The following is a 26983-nucleotide window of genomic DNA, read 5'->3' on the forward strand; positions in this document are numbered from 1 at the left end:
TTGGCAACAAAAGATTTGATTCATTTTATGTCAGATAGGATCGATTCACGGATGTAAAAGGTCACAGTGTCTACGATGAATAGATTGTATATTGTTAGGATTCTTTCCTTTTTAAACAAATGTCTACCATGGTCTTAGTGTCTTGCACCACAGACATATCTAATACCTCTCTTCTGGAGAACAAAAAAAAAGAGTCCTATATGTCCTCAATAACATCTTAATGACAGGGAATTAGTTTTGGTTACACCAGGATTTTAGCTTTTGAAGAAAACAGAGAATAGCTCATATTAGAGCCTGCTAGTCAGAACAATTCCATAGAATAGTTGTGTCATCGGTAAATAAAGTAACTTTCCCAGAAACCAAGATTTTTGAAGAAAGATTTAACAACTTCACCAATATGTTTATGACTCCTAGATCCCTCATAGAGTCAACATGTTCTAGGCGAGTATTACCTAACCTATATAGTACTTTATTTCATTGCAAAGACAGTCAGTACCAGTGATAGCATTGACAAATATAGAAAAGATCAATGGGTATCATTGCTTCTTGAGGGGCTATTCAATTCAACAAACTGGGAAAGATCTTTTAGATTATGATAAGAACCTATGTGGCTCCATACATAAACTTCAATTTGCGACTACTGCAAAAACTAGATGCTTCTCTTATGTTATGATGGTAGGACTTACTTGTAATAAACCCATTAAAAAAATATGGGAAAAAACACTTTATATCTACTAACCTTGCGGCTTAGTCACAATACATAAATAAAATGTGCTCATACATGATAACTGTTGGGACTATAATTAACACATTATGATTCAAAACTGTTTTCTTTTGGCATCAGAGTTACTGGGCTTCCAGCATTCATTAAAGTAGAGAAAATATTAAATAAAACAATAGCGTGAGTTAATAATTGAGACATTTATAGGGTAAAAGTCCAGACAAACATTTTCCATGTAAACATTTCACTAAATCATCATACTCTAGGATATATTACTTAATGGGTATAGGTACTTACAAAGCATCCAAGCCGTACAAAGTAGTAGCACAAGTAGCACAACCAAAACTTGGAAAAACAGGAGTTTAACTGATAATAACCACAAATGTCTTAACTCAGAAACAATATCTCATATCGCCAGGCAGAAAAAACACAATAATACATTAATAAAAAAAACGAAAACCTTTCAACCTAACTGAGGTTATGTTTTGACATGTCATATCTGGTGAAAGGATGAAAGGAGGTTAAGGGAAGGAGACGAAATTCGCACTTCACGTTTAGCGACGCCCTACTTGGCAACAGCGTGGCACAATCGAATAATAAACATTAACTGAAATTGTTATCACCGGATCTCATGTGACTCCAACTTTTTTACAAATTATGGTTGATTTTTTTAACCGTTCTGGTTTAGTTCCGTCCACGCTTTACTAACTATAAATATATCACCGGCTGGTTACCGGTTGCAGCACTGGGTTATTGTGCGATACCAAAGTGGGTTTAAAAACCTTGGTGGAGGTAGGTCACCTCGTCGAGTCTTCTCGCCATCTCGTTCTACTTTATCAAGCTTCTATTTAATATTAATTCGAAAAAAAAAAGAGAAACATAGTCGAGTATGTTTGCGATTAATCCGTAGGATTCACAGCTAATAATCAACGTCGCCTCGATTCGCCGCATAAATATTATTGCTATTATGTCACCGGAAATTATAAACCAACATGTATAGTACTTTCAGAAATCGTGGGTAGTATGTAGTAAAATTGAATTATATGAGTGAATTGTGAATCAGAGACTACTGATTGCTATTTTAATTTAAAAAAAAATGATGGGACTAAAGAGAAATAAATATAGTCACAAGGTGGCGTCCACCCGGCAATTTGACATTTTTGAATACGCCATCGCGCTCAAATTATATACTGAACACGAGACTAATATTCATTTATTTATTTTTATTTAAATTACATCAAAATATATTTAAACTGAAGTTTACATTACCTCGGTTTAAATATCATTTGTGGCGGTGTAAACACTCGTGGGTCTTATTCTGGGACTGCATTTGAATTACGCGCCACTTTTATAACATTTTACTTTGGCAAAGGAGTTAACCTAACCTCACAAATAATTTTTTTTGTAAAACTTTACCTTTTATGCTGCCATTAGCAAACATTAGTATTTATAACATAATAAATTATAATATGGAGGATAAAAGGACACCTTTAAGGGAGGATTAATTTTTATTTAAGGATTAATTATTAAATTGATTCCATATGACTGGTAAAAAGTTTTTTCTACTAAATCCTATTCTACTAAACGTTATTGTTTTGTACACTGTGAACTTTTGAACAATAAGTGCAAAACACTCATCCATATTTTTCTCCACTTTCATGATTTTACTAGGTCTAAATTAGTCCTCCCTGTGCAAACTATAAAGCTGTTATCTTATGCTAAGCATAACTTATTATAATAATAATTAATTGACTGATCTTAAGTTTAAGCTGTTATTTGGAATTAATAAATGTTTATTAGTTTTAGATTTAGTTTCATGGGAATGGTTAACACACTGTCTTACTTTGTATTTTTTATAAACAAATATACATACAGTATATATAAAAAGAGATCTAATGTTGGGAATTTCAGTATACAATCATTGTGTTGAATATCTTCGTTTTTTATATATGTTTTTTAAAATATAATTTGAAGTGGATTAAGTCGAGAAGTCTTAAGATGAGTTTTCTTATAGGCCTCCGTCATACAATCAACTCAAACTTTATATAAACAAATTAACATGTTTTAATTAAGGACAGCCTACATTTTCAATATTAAGTTCATTAAAATGTGGCCAATTAACAGCTGTGAGAGGAAAATCAATATTTTGTTTTACTGGAGTTTAAGGTCAATTTAAAGCAATTCAACCAGTCTTTAATTAATTGAATGGCAACAATTGTGCTCTTTCTAACTTTAGTCCAGGTGTCTTCAGAAAATATAGCAACCATATCAGCATAGGAAATAAGTGAGCCATTATTGTATGTTCATGAATGCCCTTTTATAAAGATAATAAAAACTACAGCTTGTGGGATACCTTTTATATTTTTTTGACTTACTTTGCCATTCACAGCCCATAAGCACTTAATAGTATTAAGTGATGAGGAACCGTGTCAACAGCCCTTGCAAGATTCAGGAAAACTGCCAAACTGTACAAATAATGAGATGTAATTTGTTTGGTAAACTTATACATTGCTTCTTCAGTGCTTAGACCACTTTTGAAATCAAATTGGTTATTGGAAAAAATGAGGAACTTTGCCTGATTTAAAAATGAGATTTATACACTAAACGATTACTGTACTAATAATGATTCAAAATGTAGGAGTGGAGATTTTATAATTTTAGCATCAATTTCACCCAATCCTGATGCATAGTTATTCTTAAGGGATTGTATATAGGAAATCGGTTTACTTTTAGTAGAAAAACCAACATCAAGTTGTCAACTTCATTATAGTGTTTTAAAAGTTTTTTAGGCTTAAATATTAAATTGTCTGGTGGTTCTATAGATAAATTTATTCAAGCCATAATTAGTAGGGTGAATTTGACAGTGAAAACTTCATGGAATGTGCAAATCATTTTTTTCAGGTCATTGAGGAGCTGATACCTTACTAGGCAGAGTTTTATAAAGAATTAAGAGATCTCTTCTTTCATGACGTGCTGTACTAGGTGCCGTATTCAGGAGTATTTAGGATCTTGATAACTATTTAGTTTATAAGTTTGTGCTCATCCATAGAGACCAGATATAGAAGATCCATACTCTAGGTGAGGATGTACAAGAGTACAGTAGAGGATTTTTAAGGAGTTCATATCCATAAATTCCTTGGAACTTTTTCTAATAAATCCAAGCACCTCCAAGGCTCTAGCAACAGCATTATCCAAATGAACATTAAGCTGGAGGTTTGTATACAGTGCAACACCGCAAGGTCTTTGATAGCAGAGACTCATTGGTTAATCTTGTAATTGAATTCCATACAAGAAAAAAAGCTCATTTAGTGACATTCCATTTCTCACACCAGTTAAATATGTTATCCAGATTACATTGTAATTTTTCACAGTCCTGGAATGATTTAACAAGACATTATCGGTAAATAAAAATATACACTATTTACTTGTATAGTTACCTGGTCCAAGAATGTAAAAAATGTCCAGTGAAACTATTTAAAATAAATACACTACTATTGGATTAGGCTAATACTTTAAAAAACAACATGGAACCCAATACTGAATTAGTCTAAATATGTTAACGTCATAGTCAATATGCCTATTATTATACCTAATCTGAATTAGTGAGTAACTTCTCAATATTGAGTATGTTCCGATTATGTTTTCTGACATCTCTTGCCACATCATCATTTGTTTATTAATTATTTCACGAACACATTGTCGGTATCTAAAGAGTAAAGTAGTGACTCACGGATACTTTATCTTTTTCATGAATGTAGTGTTATATCATAATTTATTATTACAATTTGTGTAAGCTCTTTAGTTTGACATTAGATTGAAGAAAGTTACTAATTAAAAATAACAGAAAACAGTACGCACATCAAGACTTATATCATACCTTAAACAGTCTGTTACAGTAAAACCAATTTCACTAGTTTCAACAAATAAGAAAGATATTTAAAGGAACTATAAATGATCATTCATTTTTACACACAAGATTATAACGACACTACACGCCGATAATGCGAACCTTGCGTAAACTATCAACTAGACTTTCCCGAGCAAGTGAGCAACCAAAACCTGCTTCAGCTCCTTTTAAAAGCTCTTTTATTGGGCATCTTAAAGTAATTGAGGCCTCAAGATTTTGTTTTACGATATTAGGCATGTTGACTGACGCAAATCTCGCAATGAAATTGTGAATCATCGTATTTAGATTAGGTGATTATGATGATAATAGGTTTAATTTTAATTGGCACAGATAAATTTATGTGACAAATTATGGCTTTGGGGTAAATATATTTTGAAACAAAAATAAATATGGGTTAAAAATAGACTTCAGATAAAAGGAGGAGTTAAGCGAGTGTCATAACCAGCTAATGAATAACTAACTAATGAAGAGTTTTGGTTAAATTCAATGCGGGAGGAAAAACCTATAATTAAAAACAAATCAAACTATCAAATCGGTTCATAAATCAGACACATTGATACACCAAAAACCTGTAAACCCTCTAAACTAAAACCCTCTTTGGTTGCAGGACCTAAGGAATCAGGGAGACTTTATTGTCAAATCGCCTACCTTTCTTAATGATGATCCAAGCCCACCACCTACGGAATGAGGAGCTATAGAGACTCAGGAAACAAGCTAATCGCCAGGATATGATGCAAACGCGCATCATCACACATAGGAGAGCAGCCATTGCAGAGGTGAGTCGTTATTTCAATTTGTTTTGGCAAATAATTTAGATATTTTAAATAAAGGAAGAATCCTACTTTTGTGACTACACAAAGGACTGAGTAACTTTATTCAAGACATATATCCATGGAAGAAAGTTGTTGAGACCATAGATACATCTGTTTCAACATCTGTAAAAGATAAAGGATATAAAGAACACTAAATGACCCTGCTGGATCTTATGCTGACGATGAACTTATCCACACTTGAAAAAATAAGGAAAACAAAAAGAAATCCAATAAGCGAAGAGGGCTTGATGGAGGAAGTACTGTGAAGAACTAGAAAGTACCAGAGTGTGCAGTCTTCTTCGGAGAACTCTCGTAACAAAAAAAGAACAATGGTGCATTATAAAGTGATTTCGTAGTAACTATACACTTAATAGACCAATTCCTTGGCAACGAAGCTATCTTAAAACAAGCCTACCACAGAGATCATCGTGGAAACTGGGAAGTTGCTAAAAAGGTTTGAGAAGATCAAATTGCGATAAAAAATTTGCTGGCCTGTGATACAGTCAATCATTCCAGTAATGATGCTACAAGGATCAGAATTTAAGAAATAAGCTACGTAAAACGGTAGGGAGCCAACCTAGCTTATGATTGTATTCCGACGAGGTGCCAATCAGTCAGGAAAAAGGAATCTCCTCCTCAGTCCTAATCCTTTTTAAGGAAGTGGTGACATCATCAAATTTTTATTTTTTTCTCTTTCATCCTTCTCTGTCCTGGGATAGTTGTTTGGCTTTGTGTAACTGATTAATCAGTATCTTTGTTTGATCCACTCAGAAAGGAATTCACCCTCGCTTGGAGATCTTTACCTAGGTCTTTTTCCGTCAACTCTGACCTCAATCATCAGTTTTTCCATCGTATCTTCTTCTGGCAATGTGTATAAAATACTAAAAACTCTTTGTTGTATTTGTTTAAGCAGTCTCTCTTTTACTTTGAGTTATTGTAGTATTGATACATTTCCGTGTTCAATCCAGAATATTCTTAACATGCTGCGGTATACTCACATCTCAAAAGCTTTATTTTATTTTTATCTGCTTTGTTCTAGGTCGATGTTTCGGATGCATATAAGACTATGGGAAAAAAAGTGCTCTTACCAGCACTAATTTTGTGTGTAGTCTTCTATGTATCTCTCTATCACATCCTCATTCATTTGTTAAGAAAGACCACATGTATATGAAACTATTTACTACTTCGAAGCCTCCCATTTCTTTAGTGTGTTGAAGATTCTTCTGTGCTCTGTTAATTATCATGATTTTTGTCTTACTCTTATTAAACCTTATCCGATACTCTTGGCTTTTCTTGCCCAGACGTTTCATTCTGTTTTCAGTGACTTCTTGATTTGAAGTGATGTGTCATCGGCATATCTCAGGTATTTACTGATTTCCTGACCTTCAACTGATGATAATCCATCCTTCATTAATTATATTACTATTACTATTACCTTTCATATAATGTGTTCGCTGTAGATATTAAACAGAGTTGGAGAGATTATGAAGCCCTGCCTCTGTTCTAAAATGATCGTAATGTGTCTTGTTCCATTCTCAAGCAAAATTCTTTAGACTACTCAGCCTAATGCCATTTTCTTTGAAGATTGAGCCTTATAGAATAGATCGTCTTCTGCTTTAAGACCCATGTGCTTACACACCAGGAACAGAGAGGGCGCTGCATAGACTGCTTTTCAAGGACGAAAAGACTCCGTCAAATAAAAGAAGTAAAGCTGGTCGTATTTTTGGACATATAATGCGTATTTGACAACAATCTGTAATAAGGGCCGCAACGGAGTTGATCGAATGGTGTTGATTATAGTAAGCAGAGAATGGCTTAACGAGACCATACGCTCAAAAGGACAAATTGAGAACAATTATAGGGCTTCGAACGAGAGAGCAATTATGGGATATCTTAATAGAATTAGTGTGTTCAACAAAGACCTGACTCTGACCTGTCGTCTTTGCAAAAGAAACGGTGCATAACTTGCCCTTGTCAGGTATTGCGTCGTAGAAGGCAACAAATATTTGGGAAGAATATACTAGACAGGAGAATTAAGTACCATAGCAGAAAATACAGGCCAGAGAAGTGCCAAAGAGAGAGGCCAAATTTAAAACGATTTTTGTTGGGCATCAAAAATTAATACACAAGCCTAAAGCTTTGGTAACGTTAAACGATTTTATGCGAATTTTTAAATAAAATGTGAACACTTCAATATCTTAAAATCATAAATTTAAACTGAACTTGGAAGTTTCTTCCTGGTATTTATTTCTTGTTTTAACATTTCCTTGGATATTTATCATCGTTTGTTAAATCCTGAAATATCAATATTTTAGTCCAGCCATTTGAATTGTGTTCGAATTATTCAAACCTCGAGTATTTATAAGTAATAATTCTCTATGCCTTCCAAGCATTGGAAGCCATTTAAAATTTTTCGCAGTCACGATTATGATTTATTTCTTCCAGCTCTCTACCCAAACAACTCATAGATATTCCAAAGACGTTTTTCAATTTCTCATAGAGACAATCATAACGTGTCTAAACATTTTAAGAGCGTCTTTAAATTGTTAATAGTGAACAAAGTTGAGGAGCTGTCAGGATGATGTTACGCCTGACAAAAATAAAAAAGTCTTCGTTTATATTTGCCTATCAAGCCATGTTAACTTGTTCCCTGGTTTTGTTAAGATCAAAATCTAAAAAGTTCCTATGTATGCAGCATACCTCAGGTATACATAAATAGGGAGGTGCCTAAAATGTTCAGTTAAAAAAACATGTTTAAGAATTACAAAGTTATTTATAAGTTACAAACCAAATGACTGATAGGTTCTGCCCTATCTATAATAATAATGACTATAATTAAAGGGATAGTGCTAATAAAATATTTATACTATCCCACATATATTTAAAATACAATTTTCTAAAGACTAAAATTCCATACTGATCCCATAAAATGTTCAAGGGGTTCCTATGAAAAATCCAATATAGCCGAACTTATTTGCTGCATTTTGCTATACATGACGAGAACGATGCCACGAAATAAATATATCGTAAAGCCATTTTCTGTAAATCCGACTTGACGTCTACCCACTGTATGCTATCTCACTCTTAACCCTCATCTTTTCGCGATAAATGCCTCTTCGTTACGGTGAATAACTCAAAAATCTCCTGTCAAGTACGTCTTGAAAAAGCTTATTTATTCTTATAATAATTTAGGCATATACATAAAATTTAGAAAATGATAAAAGCGACCTTAAACAAGTGAGGCTTTTTTTCCGTAAAGACTTACGCACACATCATGCAATTAAAAGCTAATTAAATTTTCTTATGGATACATATTATGTTGTTATTTTAGTATGAAGACTAAACACTGTAAATATCGCGTGGTCGGTCATTTACATAGCAAAAGAACATAATGAATAATTCCAGGGCATAAATATATATATATATATATATATATACTCAAGGGGTCGATACGGTCCTGCGACCAGAGCTTTGAAAGCTTTAAGCGGCTAGGCTATCGACCTGGCCGCGATGAAGCCTTCCTTCCTTTTTTACCGCATATTCCGAACCGAATCAAAATAATGTTTTCCTTCGGTAATCTATTCTAGGAACTGAAAGTCGATAATATGGGGAAGTTATTAAGTTGAGGCTTCGGCGGTAATAAAATAAATGACAGACAATTGTGAACTTCGCCAGTTGGATGGTTCTAATTCGATTCCCTAACATGGTGGGAAGTAAATTAACGTAACATAATGTTATTATTTAAACAACAACGGTGCGTGTCCTAGTTTTCCCCGTGTAACACCTTTGTAACTTAGTTATTAATGAACTGATTTTCATTCTAAGGTTGTATAAGTGGATTTAAGGGATGTTAAAGGGTTGAGTTCATTAATATAACTTAAGAGAAGAAAGTGGTAATACTAGTCCTAAAGGAATTAAACCTGATTACAAGTTTACACATAAAAACTTTATTAATAATTAAATTAAAAGAAGTAATAAACAATAATATGTGGGTTGCTGAGACAGCAGGACAGATTTGTAGCAAAAGTTTGGCGCCCAACAAGTGGGAAAACTATTAGTTTCAATCAAGTAAATTCAAGGTGATTTTCACAACCAGTTTAAGAAGGATGATGATTTAAAGGGATGGGGTTGAAGGAGAGTCAACTGACAAGCCTTCACCTAAGGGTGAGTTTTAGGGAAGTCGATATTTGTTTCATTTTATTTCATGCTAATGGGAAGTTCGCGTTACTTCTGTTATAACAAATTTGTTAATAAAATACTCCTCGTTTGTCTTTTTATTCTAATCGAATGTTAGTTTTAATGGGGTTTTAAACTTGTTGAGGTGCTTTAAAGGCGCAACCATTCATTCTCCTAAAAAAATCATTATGGAAATAAGTACACGTTGCAAGTTTATAGTGGAAGGAAGTAAAAAACTTAATTAAAATAAGTAACTTTCAGAACAAGAAAGTTTTAAGTGCATATAGTGTTACATGTTACATGTACTTCGCAATGCATCAACTTTGTTAATCGTCAAAAGTAAAATCTAAAATTTAATAAATCTGAACAACTTTGTAGATATATGTTTATTATTTTTTTTTAACGTGATAATGTGTTATAACATTACGTAAGAACGACGTATAATTTGAGAAGTAGTAAAAACATCAAGGTCTGTTTTTTATAATTCTGATTAAGCGAAATAAAATGCTTCTATATACTCTTGATGCAAATTGGAGGTATTACTGACAGCAATGACGACAGACATTATTTAAGACTGTTTACTTAAGTTTAGTAGATAACTATAATCTTTGAAAAATATACGCACCTGCAGTGACTTAAATTACTGCTTGCTTTGAACATTTATATATAAAGTCATTTATTATTGTTTAAGTTATGTGCTTAGTTTGTTAAAAGGTATGTTAGGTTAGGAAAGTAAAATAAAATGAAATAAAGAAAAGCAAAAAATAAACACAAATAGACGCTAGGATTTTCTTTGTATTAGAATATTTGGAAAAGATAAGTAGAATTCAAATGGGCAGCGAAATAATGAAAATAGTTTTTATGACTCACCATTATCTTCACATATGTTTGGTTTTGAGTTGACATGATGTTTTTAATAAAAATATCTGTGTTTTAATTAATTGATTCAGTAGACTATTTTTTCGAGCATCCGTGATTTACAAACGATATTCTATAAACGTTTTTAGAACATTCGTATCAACAGCTATTTGGGTTTACCAATTTAACACGTAATATTTTTGTATTCATTAAAGCACAATCGTGTAGCCATTGTTCCTTTATGTCTTTTTACCTTATCTAAAATACACCCCTTGCTCGCGTATCGCCATAACAATGATATGTCATCGGACGTTTAAGTGAAACGCCATTACGTTTACGTATAGTAAAAAAAATCCCAACGAGGGAGAAAATGGTTTTTTTCCCTGACAAGTGAGGGCGTGAAAAGTGTGATATGCCAAGTATGAGGGAAAGTCCTAAATCTTTTTATTATTGGAAAATATTTGGACAAGGATTCCGACGTTTATGTGCCAATATATTTTATTCTTGAACTGTGGACTCTGGAGTATTTGAATTAAAGTCGAAAGAAATTGTATAACCAATATTTCTTGCATTTATATACATAAAAGAAAAAAAATTAGACTTTAGACTTGCTATAAATAGTTCATGATTAATTACATAAAATAAAAACTGTTGAAAATTGCCTTAAATGAGAATAACAATAATTATTGTCTCTGTGGTGTCGCAAAGCTTCCCATTCTCACATCTATTTATATATTTTAATGAATAAACTCGTTAGTTTAGTTAAAATAGTGTTCTTGGCTTACTTAATAAGCCGGTATCCCTGATAATGAAATACCACACTTTAAATTACTGCTGTCGACATTTATGCTTACCACAAACTACGGTTCCCCACATCAATAATTATTTAAACTAGTTGATGCAATAAAGATTAATTACTTTACTAACCTAGGGAGGAAAAGAAAAAAAACGCTTAAGAATTTGAAATTGAATTCAATATTGTTTGTAAATTTGAATACAACTGAACTTTTTGTGCACATATGAAATGTTTGGCGAAAGCACCGAGTAAGCATTGAGTCATTTATTTATTTAAAAATATAAACATGTGTAATTTATAGTTCTTATCGCGTTAGACTTTAATCCATCTAGACATATTATACATACATATGTATATACCTTAAAAGTTTGGCGCCCAACAGGTGGGGTTATAAACAGGCATTTTTAAGAGGGTGATAATTTAAAAGGAAAAGTACAAGAAAGGTAAGTCAACTCAGGGGTTTGTCGCTTATAAGCGGTTTTCCAATAGCTGGAGGGAAGGAGAATTCCTAATAGTTGAAGTCGTTTCATATTATTTCCAGAGAGTTAGTTCTGGTTTATTCCTTTTTGGCAATTAAAGTCGTTTCTTATTCATTCCCGGCAGCTGGAATCCCCGTTTATTGCTTCCAGGCATTCAAAGTATTTTTTTATTAATTCCCCGCAGTAGTTCGCGTATTTTTCGTATCTATAAATTCTTGTTTGCTTTAGACTTTTTTTGGATTAATTATATTGGGAACATAGCGAGGATGAAAAAGAATACATATACCGATCTACATATACCCTTGTTTAATTAAAATTAATCCAGGCCTTGGAAAATGAAACATTACAAATAAAATTTCAAGCAACAATTTAATGAAGCAATCTTACGTGCGTGCGTAAAACCGGGAATGATTTAAAACTCTGAAATAATTAATTCTGAATAGGTGCCAAACTAAACGCATATTGTATATTTATGTTTAGTTCGGCATAACTGGGAAATTTAATAGTTTTATTAATGTTTTGTAGGCTATTGCATAAACCATCTTTTTAAATAAAATCGATGCATGATTGTTTTTTAAATTTACATTATAAGGGATACAAGTTATATTATTAAACTCTTTATATGGCTTAGTTTTAAAAATATTCTGTTGTATTTAATCCTAACAAGCATCCCAGATAAATTGAAAGAACTAAATCACGCTCCTGCCAGTATTTCTATCAAGAAAAATGCCCATGCTATAAATTTGCAATTCTTGTGAGAAATAATTAATGTACTGGCAATAATGTTTGCCAGGTTCAATTTGGCATCCTGCCGAATTTTAACTACATAATTTCTCCAAATATTCTATCGCGCGTAGAGCTAAACTCCATTTAAATACTTAAGTGGGAATTAAATGTGAAATATTGAAGGGGCAAAGCTTATAACAACACAATATACGGCTGCAAACCGTACATATTGCTTACACTTTATCATGAATGCAAATTATGAATTCTTACGATTTCGACGAGTTCCTCGACTTGATTTTATTGTGATATAATATATTTTTAAATTTGCCGCCTCTGGAGATTTTGCAAGTCACGTATATACAGCGGCTGCGCATTGGTTAATTTAATCCTGCGTAATAACCATCTGCCCATAAATGAAGATTGGACTCCTTTTTGGTACTTTCTTTTATAAACATATTTTATCCTAGGTTGGTCCATATATTCCATATATAGCGTGTTCCTCTCTGGGGGGGTGCTTATTTGGAATACAAAATGAAAATATCCAGTGCGAAGTTCAATGCGGCTAATATCGCACATTTCCACATGGAAATGACAGCTGGGCAGAGCCAGTTGATATTATCTACATTTACTTTTTGAAAGGAATGCATCAATATCAAAACATACAATAATCTATGTGTGGTTAGGTATCGTCTGCACAAAACAAAAATATAAAGAAATGCGTATTGCCTAATGATCAGAGAGAACTTCTATCCACAGCTCTATTGACGTTGATGACAAGACAAGGGCGAGCAACTTGGATGGCGTGTGGCGGGAAATTTAAAATCTGATTTATTGCACTTCAAATGTTACGCGATATTTAAAGTCATTCACAGAATTACAGAAGTTGATGGGTTAACTAAAGAGTGATGAGGGATATATTTAAATATTGCGTATTTCAGACATCCCTTACCAATACCTTTAAAAATTAACACATCAACTAAAATATTATTTGATTTAACTTCTCAAAAAATTGCTTATTTAGGACGTTTAAGTGGAATTTGAAAATATTTAGATATAGATGCTTGCCTTTAGTTATAAATTAGTACCATAGGTAGGGGAGCAAATTTTAAACAAAAAAAGACTAATTTGTCTTAAGATAAATATTTTATTTAAGATAAATTGAAACAAATTTAACAAAGCCTTTTATTAACAAAACCTTTTATTTATGATTATGGAATTGTTGTAGGTATAAAGCATATTTTAACTGAAAATCCTAATAATTTCTGAACTCTGAAAACTTCTGATTGAAACGGAAAAAATTACCTACTTTTTTCCGTTTCAATTTCCAAAGTGTTAAAAACATTGATTCCATATGTGTTAAAAACATTTACCTTAGATTCAAGAACTAGGAAAGAATACTACAATCACCTAATATTTGCTGGTTCTCGTTTAAAATAGTACGAAGAAATGTGTTTTAGATAATTTAATGCTGTTTTTTTTAGTTATAAAAATAAATAAATTAGTGGTCGGCGAGTAAAAGGAGGGAGGTTTGCAAACGTGCTAATAATATTTATTAAAAAAAAAACGCTTTAAAATAACCGGAAAAAATCATTAACTAAAGGCTTGAAAAAACACCTCAATTGTTTATGTGTATGATCTCTAGATACAAAAAAAAAGATTTGCAATTACACAATATTTTCTTTTAACTTGATAAATTAAATGTAATTTTATCAGTTATTATATTTGAAAGTTGCATTTTCACCCCATAATTATTCCATTGAAATTCACGGTTTAACTTTTAACGAAATAATTAAAGGCGAACCTTTCCAATTTATTTATATAACACTGGCAGGCCAAAAATCAGTTATTAATATACACGAAAACGCACACGTAAATTATTGTAGGGATAATTCTGTTTAATTCAAATCTGTACTGTTGTGATGGGCCCACGCTTAAAATGCCGCTATGCAGTAAAACTAAAACCTGGATTTCTAACGCTAATGAATGCTCCAAAAACCTGGAAAAGGGCGATTCCATTTTTTTTCCGTGACATGGCAAAAACCTCTGCCTAGCCCACATTCGTTCCTAAACAGGGTCTGCCTATCGATTAATAGGTATACAGAAATGCCCAGGATACAAGTTTATTTCTTTTGTATACCTAACCTAATTCGCGATAAGCTATATTTAATCCTAAAGGTCTTTTAGATTGTCCCTTATTCCAGGCAGCCAACCTAAAAGTCAGCAAACACGGGCAAATTTTATCGTTTTATTGGTCGGCGGTCTGACGTCAAAGAATACAAATATTTTTTTCCCTGTGGTGTATTTAGTCATTTTGAGGTGGGGTTCATCTAAGTTTGAATAAAAATGCTAGAATTTCACTAAACAAGTATCTTTCAGTCAATTATCATTGAAAGACAATTTAGAAAATAAACAAGTGCTGTTGTTTTTAACAACTATTAAAATATTAAATCGATTTGGTCAACGTCAATGTTTATTTTAGGCTTTTGGGTATTTAATAACTAATGGCATTTTAACACACTTAGACTTTTACATGGACACGAAGTATATTAGCGCTTATTATGGATTCTTCGAAGGAAGGTTTTAGATGCTATTCTCTGCATATAGAAAAAAAATCGAAAAAGGAACTCACTGAGTACAATAGAAATTATTGAATTTTTGAAATATTTTTATTCTTTTGTATACGTTTCCTTAATTTTTTAATTATTTGTAGTTATATTTTTCGTAACTGTTTGGATTTTTTTCAATTAATACAGTACAAATCGACTCACCAAAAGCAAGATTTTTACTTCAGAAATTTTAGTCCAGGAATGGCCTCAATAATTCTTCTTTTAGGTTAGATGGTCTAGTTATTAACATTTTTTTTTTGGTGACAACAACTATGGCAACTCTGATAACCAGAACGTAATAAATACCTTCCGGATTGATCTCTTAACTCTGTAAGAATGATTTTTTGACAGTTTCTGATCATGGAGCTATTATTATCAATGGAGTTATTATTATTATTATTTTTTATATGAAGGAGAAATATGGGAATTACATAAGTAATTATAACTGACTTATTATGACTGCGAATTAGTAAGTTCTTAATGCGTTTCTTAAATATTTGGGTTGGACAGAGAAATCCGAAATTTGATATTAATATATGTCGACACATTACATAAAAAAGATATTTTAAATATTTATTTGGTATGAAACGGAATGGTTAAAAGATGCTTTTTGTAGATTAATATTGCGGACATCTGTTCTTTAAACAATTTTGCTAGGTAAGTATGGTGGAGTTTTGTATTTTAATAGTTGGAAAAAACATCAATTCTTCTGTTCCACATATTTAACCAATTTAGTTCTTTTAGTTTATGGGAAATTCACGAAACGTTTAAGAATATCCGAACAATCGAAACATAATCCATAGATATTAATTATCACAACAATTCATAAGTGAAAGTAGTGCTTTTGCAATCTTAATATATATAGTTTCTATGTGGATATAACACTCTTAATATCTAAGTTTAGATGTTAGATGCTCTTTATACCTCATTTTATTGTCAATAATCAAGCCTAAGTTTTCAGCAGAGTTTTTTGTTGATATTTAATTAGAATTAAGTTCTATGTTAAAGTTTATAAGAACAATATTTCTTATGCTTTCACTACAGAGTACTAATGCAACCGATTTTGCTGGATTAATTTCTAGCATATGCTTAGTAGCTGCTTGAAATAAATTTACTAAATTAGAATTGGCTTCCAGATTTTGAGAGTGCTTAAGAGTAAAATACACTTGAGTATGGCCTGCGTACATATTGTAAACACCGAGAAACCAGCTAAACGAGTGGCACACCGCACGACGTCTCGAAGGTTATCGGGAATCTTCTGGAATCATGGTCAGCCGAGTATATAAGGAGCCGCGTCGCTGATAATTGTCAGTTCAGTGAAGTGAAGTTCGGAATATTGGCGCGAAATTTAAATCAGACATAAATAGTTGTAAATAAATACAGTAAAAATAAATTAGTTGACTATTTCGATTGTTTTAATTTACACCTAGCAAACGGTACAATATTTTAATAATTTAAAGATGTATATAACATATAGAGCAAAGGCCCAAGTATACTCCCCTGCGAAAGACCTGCAATCACATCAAGACTAGATACCAAGAGACGAAGAAATCAATACAATAAAACCAAAATAGTATAAAATAAATGTTGAGATTTCATGGTTCACCATATTAAACGCTTTAGTAAAATCCAACAACATCAATTGGTAATATAGAAATTGAACGTAATTGCCCAAAGTCGTTATGTCTCGTCTGTTGTGTTGTATTATATTTTTTGTTACAGGTTGGGTTTGGGTTGGGGTGTACGATTCTTGCATCTTGGTCATGTTCAATGTATTTGGTTTCTCCTAGTCTACTGCATTCTAATGTTATATGATCTCTGGTTTCGGTTTTTCACCACATTTTCTACATCTGTCATTTTGTGCGTTTTCTGTTAATAAATAAATAAAAAAAATCATTTATTTAAAACAGAAATTTACATATTGAATATATGCTCCCATACAATAGCTCTCCTCTGCTTTAATGCATTTTAAGTCTAGCTAACTCAACTGAACCAGACAAAAATGCTATAATAATATCTTTAGATATATTTATCTATTAGCTAAACTATTAGTTGATTATTACTTTTATTACACAGAAAACATATTTAAAAAATGCATTAATCATTAAAGAAAAATATATATATACACATACAAACATTCTAATAATTTTAAGGTTAAAGGAATCTCTTAATTTAATTAACTTGATTAAATAAGTAAGTTCTGTACTTTTTCTTAAAATGTTCAGAGCTCAAAGTATGATAACATTCTGGTATTGAATTATATTGCTTTATTGCATTATATGAAAAGGATCGTTGGAAAATTGCAGTGGTAAGCAGCGGCATAGTTAACTTTTCCACATTTCTAATATTAACATTTTGAATGGTATTTCGAAATACTACGATTCGGTTTCGATATCAAATACCCACCCAATATCGTAATATATGTGTGAAATATGATCAAATTTGCGTAAACCACAGATATACTTCAAGCAAGCATTCTGCGCCTTTTGTATGCGATTTTTGCTCTCCAAATTTAAAGAAAAACCATAAACATAGTCACAGTATGTAAAACTAGATAACACGAGAATTTCACATAAGTTTTGTTTTACTTAATATGTGCCCTAAGTTTATAAGTTTTTATGTTCTTGAAATCTTAGTAGAGTATTAATAACAATCCTAAAGTGTTTAGTACTGCCGATAAATGCTAATTTCGAATTACTTATAATTATGTTTAAATTATTCTTCAAAAACTCACTATTTTGTTGTTACATTAGATTTTTCCGGATTAAGCTTCGAATTGTGATAAAAATTTAAGATCTTCATTAATGCATAACTCTATTTCTTTAAAATCTTCCGTATCAAAGCACAGGCAGATCTGCGTGTCATCGGCAAAAGCCTGAATTTTAGTAATACAGAAGTATAAATAAGAAACATTAAGGGGGCACGAATTCGACTCCTGAAGAACGCCAGATGCTGTAGCTCCTCTATCAGAAAAAATATTAGTAGAGCATATAGAATTTGTTGAATAAATATAATTTTATAAGCATAAGAGATTCGTTGTAAAATCCATAATATTGCAATTTGGCCATCAACAGATCGTGATTCACTATGTAAAAGGCCTGCGAAAAGTCTAACAACACCAAAACTCGAAATTTATCATTTATCAACATAACCTTTACTAGAACCATATTAAGTGTTAAGAATAATGTTGTTATTCATTCAATCCCCGTAAATTTGCTTGTACAGAATACTTTCAAGAATTTTTGACAAGGTCGAAGGATACTAATAATGCAAAGTTCATTAAATATGTACTTGCTACAGTTTTGACAACTTAGAGACTTAACAACTTTCTGGATTTAGATACCGTCTGTACAGTTCTTTAGATCTCCAGTTGTTGAGAGAATCCAGATTTTTATTATTACTAATTAAATTTACTAATTTTTATTATTATCCAGGGTGTTATAAATTATTAAGTGAATTCATAATCAATATATATTTTGTACCAAAATATTACACTTTCTTCATGTCACTTTTTATTTTGATGCCCTTCTTTTAATGTGTCAAAGTAAAATTTCAATTTTTTAATTAATACCTCTGACGTCTTTTGAATCATCTGCTTTGTATTTGAAAGCTCATATATGCACAATTGAATAAAAAGCTGCTGTCTCATCACGTATTATCATATACATTTTTTGTGTCATGGTAAAGCGAATAATTCCGAAAATGTTTGGTTTTAATAGAAACTCCTCTACCCCTACTGTGATTTTGTTCTTTAACTAATTAAGTAGCCAGGTGTACAAAATCCTTCATAAAATTCAAAAAAATTTTGACATAAATTTACAGTAATCAAATTAACCCAATTTATACCTCCAGTAATTTGTGTAAGCGTGGCACAGATGTTGCTAATTTAATGATGAGTACCGCACTTACCCTTAAACGATAAAGGCGCACCTGCGCTGTACACAATCTCGTCGCACGTTATCTTAATCAGTACCACATTGATGTTTTTTCCCACAATAAACACTCACGTAAAATTAAAACTAAGCAAATATAAAAAAAAATCAAGCGGTAAGTTTACCGACGTCTTGACAAATGTCATAACTGAGTATTATTTGGGCCAATATAAGTTAATTGACGCAGAGGCTAAAGGCAAATTGATAAAACGACGATTAAGACTTGATAACTAAAATAAATATTATTTAAAAGATACTGAAAATTGTAACCGGTAATGTCGGTTAACTAAATAATTTACGGGGATTGTAAGACAATTGCAGCAACTCGACTGCTTGGTAATGCAACATAGAAATTTCAGCGACATTGCATCAGTCATTTCTAAAGCGTTCAATAGTTTTAACCTCAGAAATTCTCGAATCGTCTTGTTTGACCTAAATTGGAATTTCAGGCCATTTAATTTGAATTATTTTAGCAATCGCTTCATAATTATTAGTTTATATTACTTTCACGTCCACCTAAATTATACTATATGTACAGAGAGAATATACACTCTTTGATACTACTAATCAAGTTCAGCCTCGTTAACACTAAATAGTTACTTCCTTTGATAGGTTGGTTGGCATTGACTATATATATCTACTCTGTTAATTGATATTGAGCTATTCATATTTCAGTCACAAAATATTGGTTTCAATCATTAACTAACAAAAACACATTGATAATTTCACTGATTAACAGTGAGATCATTCAACTTTAATTACAAAATTACTTAATACTATTGCAACGAAGAGTCGATATTTAAATTAAAAAAAACTGTCACCTTATATGTATTCAATCGATAAACCTATTTTCGTTATTAATATTCTAAACGTGTAGGGTTACCCCATTTTGTGTTTTTCCATTTTTAGCTGCAGCACGCTGCTGTTTACTTCTAGATTGCGTTAATTAGCAAGTAGATATATTTTTTAGCGCTTGCTCATACCCAGTTAAGCCATTTATCAAATCATTTATTCATTAGTAACACAAGAGCAATGACGTAATTTTTGATGTAAAGTAAACGCTCGTATAGTTAGCTAAATCGGGGTAATATTCCACCAGGAACGGTTTGGGTCATGTATATGCAATGACGATGTTAAGTCGATGGGGAGTATAATACATACCCATAAGTTCAGCAAAGGCTCAAGAAGTTTGATCTTATGAATATGTTTAACAATATAATCCATACATAGATGTTAATATGAGGGGTCTCAAAAATATCACGTTCAAGGACATTTTTGGAAATAACCTGTATCAATATGAATAGAACTGATCAATCAGATTTATATATTGGCTTGGTCTAAATCGGACCCAAATCTGCTCAATTGTATCGTAAGCATAAAATTATCGAATAAACTGTTAATCTGGTAATATCAAGAAAAGTTATGTCTTTTAAAGTTATAAGCCCTTTGCTCATACCCCCATTCCGCAATTGTAAAGCATCTATATGTCTTAAAGTAAAGAATGTGAGTTTAAAATTAATAATAACACGAGACATTATCGTCGAAAGTTCTATAGGAAGTGAAGAAGGCGAACAGTGAAAACAATACGCCGGTTTAATCAAAGTTTAATAGTTAAGGCCTTACTTTTGATCTTCAACTAAGGGTGTCAATTAAACTGTGGAATAATCTGAAGGCATGCTTTAATAGAATATTCGTTTAAACAAAGTTAAGTATAATGGAACATGTTTGGGCCGACCAGCTGGTTTATAGAAAGTTTCCTCATTAAAACTCGGCATAAACTACCTGGGCCGTTATGAGGAAATGCGGCAACATTGAAAACACTTTTAAAAATAACCAGATTATTTGCAACAGCTCTTTGTTTGTCTAGGACATTGCGTCTTATATAAACTGTTTAATAATTATCATTTTTAATAAAATACTTTTTTCAAAAACAGTTATTATCAAATCAAAGATCACCGGCCATTATTCTATAAAACGCCTTTTAACATATAAGATCCTTTTTCTCCTTTGAAACAGATTAAGTGTTACGGGAAACATTCTTAACATCTAGTTTTACTGCAGCTTCAGTGATTTTAGATCTAAAGGTTGAGGTACTCCCATATTGATGAACTAGTTGACATTTTTCTAGATGTAAGATAATCTTCAAGGATTGTATTCCTTGAGAGGAAAAATAAATGGACTGCTGTCAAAGATTTTAGTTTTATCCTAGAAAACAATAGAAAATTGTGAAATTGCTATTAGTTTCTTAGGTCGTCGAGGTTTTTTGATATATGTTGAAGCTCTTCTAATTTGAAACTGTGATATCTGGTATGGCTAGTCATAGGTCCTAAAGACATATCGGTTTGCTCTTATTTAATTTAATTGTTCTTTAATTGTTTGCTCTTCTGTGCAATATGCCAATTCTGTTTGTAAGTGAAAATGTTTGCAGCTTCCAGACATTACTCCAGTGAGAAACTGGGATGGTTTCATGTAATAATTAAAATACGGAAAGAAAATACAAAAAAAAATTAAAATCAATCATCCACTGAAGAATGTTTGCTGCTTTGGTTATTACTCCATGTTTTAAAATAAAATCGCTGTATCAATAAACATTCCATTCAACAACCAATGTAATTGACAAGCAAAAATATGCCACATTGCATTTAAATGTGTTATAATATGGAGTTATGGCGCATATCTCTAATTTATGTCCTTTTGATACGGTATGGGCTTCTCGGAAATACAAAAACCGTTTTAATCCGTTCCCGTGAATTTCGAAATGTTATTTATTATTCATGTCCCAGTAAAATTGCATCGGAATTCATTATTAAGTCCATCAGTGAGAAGTCAAATAATGATTGTTTAAAAAACGTGCGTTATTAAATATTCAGGTCGGATTTTTATTTTGGTTTTTTTGAAGGTGCTTCCGATAGCCATCGTATTCTGGCAACATCGGATATTCGGTCTGACTTAAAAATAGCACCGGTATCGAGTGACATTTAACATTTTTCTCGCAAGAATGTATTTTAAATTTGCATATTCCATACATACTTTGGCACGATTACTATACAGGTATGACGTCATCCAGATTTAACATTGACGATTTCTCATTCAATGATGTCACGGTGTCTACGTACGTCATTGCCTCGACAAACAATATACTATTATCGATCATGGTGGTTTAGTTGGCAAATCATTCTTGGAAAATCAATATAACATTATAAAAATTATATAGAAATACTTTTAGCATTCTCTATATTTATAGAATGACTTTATAATCAATGCATTACTGTAAATAACAAAAAGTTCTTCGAATAGTAGTTATTTTATTATAGCTGATAAAATAAATTGTTCTTTTATTATACATTAACGTACGTAATTTCATGATTCATATCGCATGTGTTTTCTGGATAATATGTTAAGGTTCAAGTTTAAATACTTGTTCGGATGTCTGGCTGATTATAAGATCATGCGACACGATAATACGCCTGCTTCTGCATAAGCATTTTAATTTTATAAACACACTTGCTAAGTAGGTTAAAACACGTGATTAAATTCATTTTAAGCTCACTATCATTAGCCTCCACTAACTTCGTAATAAGGAAACTAATTTTAACTTTATTATTAAATTTAAGAGCGAAAAATCCAAGATTTTATTTTATTATTTTACTTGCATTTAATAAAATAATTAATTTATAATTTTAATTAGTTTTTTAGCTACTATCATCAGTGTTATTTCCTTAGATTTATCCAAATATTCCAGGTACTCCCTGGATAAGCATCACATATTCCTTTTTCAATTTCTCTCAATTATAATTAACGTAAAATAAAAAAAGTAAATAAAATAGTTAATCGAAAAATGCAATTTTTTTCAGATTTATTTTTGTTTTTTTTTTGGCAATCTAATGGTTGTAACGTTAATTCTTCTTATGAGCACCATATCGGATTTTACCTATTCCAGGTACTCCTTGCATAAACACGAAATATTCCTTTCTCTGTTTCTCTCAGGGAGTTCTTCTCACACTCAAAATAGCTTATCTCTCTTTTTCTGAATTAATTCCAAAAACTGAGAACGTTTTGGAAATTTTATTTTTTTAAAATTTACTTTTGGTTTTTGTTTATCATTAACGTTATTTTTTTTTATGAGGACCATATTGGATTTTCGCTATTCAGTCAACTATTCCAGGTACTTCTCGCATAAGCATGCAATATTTATTCCTCTGTTTTTCTCAGGGAGCTCTTATAGGACATACTCAAAATACCTTATTTACGTTTTTCTTAATTAAATTTAAAATAATAATTTTTTTTTTGGAAAATGTGTTTTTTCTTGAATTTCTTTTGTTTTTTAACCACCATTATCAACACTATTTCTTCTTATGAATACCATATTAAATTATAGTTACTCCAGGAATTTATTCAATAAATTATTTCAGGTACTCCCTGGATGAGCATGAAATATTCCTTTCTTTGTTTCTCTCAAGGAACTCTTATGAAACATACTCAAAATATGCTATATACGTTTTTCTTAATTCGAGTTAATTTTCTTAATTTTCTTAAGAGAGTTATTCAATCAAGTAGCTATTCAATCAACTATTCCAGGTACTCCTCGCATAAGCATGAAATATGCCTTTCTCTGTTTCTCGCAGGGAGCTCTTATGCAATATTCTTAAAGTACCTAATCTCCCTTTTTATTAATTAATTCCAGTAAAATTCTACAATTTTTGGAAAAAGTTGTTTTTTCTTGAATTTATTTTCGTTTTTTGAACACTACTATTTGCAGGCCAAAAAAGAATGTTTAATAATGATTATTTAAGGTGTCGAAAATTGTTGTATTTAATGGTGTTGAAAAAAACAAATTAAATTCAAGAAAAAAGATAATTTCCAAATTTTTTAGAAAAATCAAAAATTGTCCTTTTTTTAATTTATTTTGTTTTTTGGAACTCTTACTTGGAACATACTTAAAATACCTTATCTCTCCTTTTCCTAATTAATTCTAGAAAAATTCAATATTTTTTGAAAATGTCTTTTTTCATGAATTTATTTTTGGTTTTTCAACACCACAATTTGCAGGCCAAAAAATGATGTTTAATAATGAATATTTAAGATGTTCAAAATTGTTGTTTTTAATGGCGGTAGTCAAAAAAAAAATTAAGAAAAAAGACAATTTCCAAAAATTCCAAAAAAATTACAAAATTTTGAAAAATGTGTTTTTTCTTGAATTAATTTTGAAAGAGTGTTTAACAATAAATACTTAAGGTTTTTAAAATGATTGTATGTAATGGTGTTTAAAAAACAAAATAAATTCAAGAAAACTATTCTAGGTATTCACCGCATAAGCCTAAAATATTCCTTTTTCTATTTCTCTCACGGAACTCTTATGGAACATACTCAAAATACCTTAAAAATAATTCGAAATTTTTAGAGCATGGTTTATTTCTTGATTTTGCCTATTTAATGAATAATCCTTGTAATTCTCGCATTAGAACAATATTAATGAAGCAATAAATGTTAATTTAAAGTATGATGAAAATACGAAACGTCGGATCAAAAATCTCCAAAAACTAGTGGTGGTTAATTGACAAAAACAATACGTCACATGGTAAATTAAAAATTGAATTACGTCTATTTTAAAATTGGTTTAAAAATAAAGGTATCTCATAAGTTAACAATCATTTTCCGAAATTTTGTATACATTTCTCTGGATATTTTATAATTTTTCTTATATTTAAAAATTTGAACGTATCCTAGACCCTCTTAATATTAAAATGGCAGAACTTTCAATTTGGCATATAAGTGGAAAAAAGGAAGCTGATAATATACCCAGCGTTTTAATGTTTCAATTTTGTACATTGTACATCACCGTAACAATGTTTACATACTTTAGCCTTTTAAAATAGTCGTTTCGAATTTGGCTGCCAGAAATTGCACATAAAAATCAAAATTTTATATTTTCTCCTGAAACTGATCCTCAATTTTCAAGTTGTTTTGAAATACCTTGGCAAGTCACGTCTTCTACCTCTCAATGGGGTTCTTTTATGAGAATTTTTAGAGCTTTATAACTTTAAAAACATATTGCCTATTATATTATATTGAAATATTTAGCACGACGCGACATAGAGATGCTATAAAATACTTTTCAATAGCTTTCTCTTTCATCGCTCCTTTTTCCTGGTTTACTTAATTACTATTATCTTTTATTGTATCGTTTAACGATACAATGAGCGCTTTTTAATGGATTTTATGTAAAAAATCTTTAGCTTCTTTGTTTCACACAATGTACAGGAAGTTAATAGGCGTTATTGTTTTGGTCGAGTACCTCCCGACACATTTTTTTAGGTATAATGTTAAATTAGATAAAACGTCTTAGTCATTTAATCGAACTGCGGATATTAAGTTTAAATATATTTTTTTAACATTGAAAAGAAGTAGCCTAAGAAAATATTGAATAATTTAAAAAAAAAACGAAAGCTTGCATGGGTTTTGCTCACCGATGTGAAATTACTGGTTGAACAGGTTTACCTACCGTTTTAATGCAACACGAAATGGTCTCGTTTGACCTACATGACTTTCTGCGATAAATATTTTTTTTCTCATAAAATATCTTACTCGGACCAGTTTTACAACTGCATAAACAAATTCGACCATATACTCATCCAGCATTATTAAAATAAAAACGTTTTTGGGAATAATAAATTCCGAAATTTTTGCCCCAGAAAGTGCTATTATCCCGGCGTAAGAACTAAGGGAAATTTTATCTTGCCACGGTTTATTTTATCGTATTTTTTTTTTGTTAGGAAAGCTTCAGTATTCTTATTTGCGAAACAAAAGTTACTTGTCTCGTGAAAATCTTAAAACGAGTGGGTTTTTATTTACTCCGAGAGTTTACTTAATTTAACAAGCGAGTTTTTTATTTTAAGTCATGGCTCTGGGTTTAGTATATTCATTATTTTAAAACCCTAAAATAAATATTTCAATGAAAGCATATAGAAAAAAGGCTTCCTTTATGCAGTATATAGGAAATCTTATGTATCTTTTAATAGAGTTTATTGCTAGCTTCATGGATCAAACTGGTATGAATGTTAAAACGAGAAATACAAAACGCATCAAAGCAAATAAACGGTGACAGAATTCGATGGTTTTCATTTCGCAAAAAGACAGAAAGTTATAAGAAAATATAAGTTTTACTAATCAGAGCATATTTACCTTCAACAGTGAATATCCCAATACTCAAAATTATAGTAGTTGCAATTCGGAACAAATGGATACATGTATTTTTGCTATCTAAATATTTGTGCAAGAAAAAAATAAATTTTAAATATTTATTATTAATTACTCTTTCTTGGTTTGCACCACGCGATATATTGGCTAGTAAACCCTTTGATGTTTTGACCATATCATGATGTTTTTCTCTTAACAGACTTAAGGATCTGATGTGATGAAATATATGTCTGGAATATCCCATGAATATGCCAAATATCGTACATGCAAAGGCAATCAATATTCCTGGCATATAATTAACAGATATGAAGAAAATATTAATTTTTTATATCTATCAGATATTTTAGCGGCATAATTTTTAAAATAAATAAAACCCCTTTTTCTATATAAATAGTTTTCACAATTTTATTTGTGCACCAACATTTTAATCACATCGAATATCTATATATAATTTTTGCAGTTAATATACCATTTTAAAAATTATAATTGTCAAGTGACATTAATGTATCTATATTTGTTATCTTCTGCTTGTACCATACCTTAGTATTTTTAACTCAAGCTCATTTATTTGTTTAAAAAAACAAACAAGTAACCGCATATTTTATCAGCAAACTTTAAGCCGTATAAGCCAATCCTATAAAAGCTCGCTGCAGCAATTTCGATGTATTGTTCCAGTTTAATGCAAAAGAATCTTAATGCGAATTTATTTTTAAGAAAAAAAGAATTTAAAAAAAAAGGATCCGCGTAAAAGGAAAAAAATGCAGGAAATATTT

General features: G+C 31.1%; 1 protein-coding gene and 2 long non-coding RNA genes across 14 annotated transcripts in view; 2 read left to right on the top strand and 1 right to left on the bottom strand.

The window, feature by feature from the left end:
- The window catches only part of LOC126749022 (plasma membrane calcium-transporting ATPase 2), a 160682-nt gene that overhangs the window by 35444 nt on the left and 98255 nt on the right, over positions 1–26983 (bottom strand). The window contains exon 1 of one of the 12 annotated variants that reach the window (XM_050458622.1): positions 18991–19009. The exons of 9 other annotated variants lie outside the window; for them this stretch is intronic. The gene's annotated coding sequence lies outside the window, so the exon portion shown is untranslated. Of the gene's footprint in view, positions 1–1018; positions 1414–4598; positions 4764–18990; positions 19010–26983 lie in introns of those variants that run through there. 2 more of the 12 variants (XM_050458620.1, XM_050458619.1) reach the window with 2 other exon arrangements.
- The window catches only part of LOC126749024 (uncharacterized), a 35616-nt gene continuing 10747 nt past the window's right edge, over positions 2115–26983 (top strand). The window contains exons 1-2 of the long non-coding RNA XR_007664861.1: positions 2115–2269; positions 5236–5404. This is a non-coding gene — a long non-coding RNA (uncharacterized LOC126749024). The remainder of the gene's footprint in view (positions 2270–5235; positions 5405–26983) is intronic.
- LOC126749025 (uncharacterized) lies at positions 9228–16487 on the top strand. Its single transcript, XR_007664862.1, has 2 exons — positions 9228–10330; positions 16218–16487. It is a non-coding gene; the product is annotated as an uncharacterized LOC126749025 (long non-coding RNA).

This window comes from Anthonomus grandis, chromosome 22 (assembly GCF_022605725.1).
Source record: "Anthonomus grandis grandis chromosome 22, icAntGran1.3, whole genome shotgun sequence".
In the NCBI taxonomy this organism is placed as follows: domain Eukaryota; kingdom Metazoa; phylum Arthropoda; class Insecta; order Coleoptera; family Curculionidae; genus Anthonomus; species Anthonomus grandis.